Here is a 1,691-nt window from a genome sequence, read left to right as displayed (position 1 = left end):
CCACCAGGGGTCGCACCTCCCCTTTAGCTCCATCTGCATCCTGCCAGGTGAGCCATTCTCTAGTCTCCTCTGATGGGGTGTATCCTCCCACACCTAGGATTCAGGGCCCAGAAACTAGGTACCATCATGATGGGACCTCCTCCTTTCTAAGAATGGTTCTATCAGCCCCCATGTCCACTAGGCAGCGAAACCTCCTGCCACCTATTTCAAGATCCATCTTGGGGTTTACACCAGGGATAATAGGGACTGTCTAATTCGCCATAGATTTTTCTCCTCTCCCGATCCCTCCCTGAGGGCATTGTAAATGTAGCTGATCATGGGGAAGTCCTCCTTTTGTCAACGGGGCTGGAGGCTGCCCCCCACTTAGTTTAAATGCTTTCCTTCAATATCAAATCTGGATTTACATTCCTTTTGCCAATGGAGCCCTTTGCAACACCAGAAACAGGGCATAGATGGGGGTCTTTTTGATACCCCACCTCAAGGCTTAGGCCAGTTCTCTTGCTGAGGGCAATTTCTTTTAATATGGCCAGTCTGGCCACAGCCAAAACATGGACCTTCTATCCCTCTAGGCCCCATTGTTACCTGCTGACCCAAATTAAGTGAATTAAATGCCTGGGTTAAGGCATGGGTCAGAGACTATGTTTGCGTCTGTAAGACAGCAGCCATGGCTTTGGTTTGCCCCCTCTGGGTTCCCACCTCCTTGGAGGCAATTATCCATTGTACCATGGACCTGTCCTTAAGGCCAGCACAGGCTATCTTGTGATCAGCATCCATTCTATCCCCTACCAAGAGTTTAGTGAATTGCTCCCTCAATGGGCCTGGGGGCAATTTTCGTTTTAAGCTCTTCTCCACTCTGTCTATAAACTCGTAGAGGGGTTCACCAGGCTTTTGATTAATTCCTGCAAGGGGGGATTCGGTAGGCCCCTCATCCAATTTTCTCCAAGCATTTAATCCTATGACCCTGACCTGTTCTGTATATGGGGCTGGAATGCCCGACTGTTGCTCCTCTGTGGCATAACGGTCACTTGAACCAGTCAACATCTCAAAAGTAATGGGGACCGGTGGATTGGCATTTGCATTCCTCTCAGCCTGTATCCTGCATTCCTCCTTAAAGAGGAATTCCTCCACCTGTATTTGTATGCAGGTGCACCTGTGCATGGAGGCCAGAGGTCAACCTCATGTGTCATTCCTCAGGTACCATCTACCTTATTTTTTGAGACGGGTCCCATTTGGCCCAGAACTAATGGATTAGGCTAGGCTTGGCTGGCCAGCAAGCCCCAAGCATCCTCCTGTCTCTGTCTCCCCAATGCTGAGATTACAGACACACACCACCATGTATGGCTTTTTTTTTTTACATGGGTTCTGGGTCTCACACACAGGTCCTCATGCTTTCAAGGCAAGCACTTTACTGACTGAGCTATTTCCTCAGCTCCAGAAAGCAAAACTTTTGAATGAGCTGTTGGCACATGTAAAAACATGAATGAATATCAGGGCTGGAGAGATGGCTCAACAGTTAAGGGCACTGACTGTTCTTGCAGAGGACCCGGGTTTGATTCCCAGCACCTACATGGCAGCTACAAACTGTCCTTAACTCCAGGTCCAGGGGAATCCGAAGCCCTCTTCTGACCTCTGTGGCATTGCACGACATGGGTGCACTCACATACATGCAGGCAATACACTCATACACATAA

General features: G+C 49.1%; 1 protein-coding gene across 1 annotated transcript in view; it reads right to left on the bottom strand.

Moving 5' to 3' along the window:
* The window catches only part of LOC103747174 (collagen alpha-6(VI) chain-like), a 28,988-nt gene that overhangs the window by 11,209 nt on the left and 16,088 nt on the right, over positions 1-1,691 (bottom strand). The window lies entirely within an intron of this gene.

Source organism: Nannospalax galili, unplaced genomic scaffold (genome assembly GCF_000622305.1).
Source record: "Nannospalax galili isolate Female #2095 unplaced genomic scaffold, S.galili_v1.0 scaffold443, whole genome shotgun sequence".
NCBI lineage: Eukaryota > Metazoa > Chordata > Mammalia > Rodentia > Spalacidae > Nannospalax > Nannospalax galili.
The sequence above is the reverse complement of the archived record's forward strand: the minus strand, read 5'-3'. Positions and strand labels throughout refer to the sequence as shown.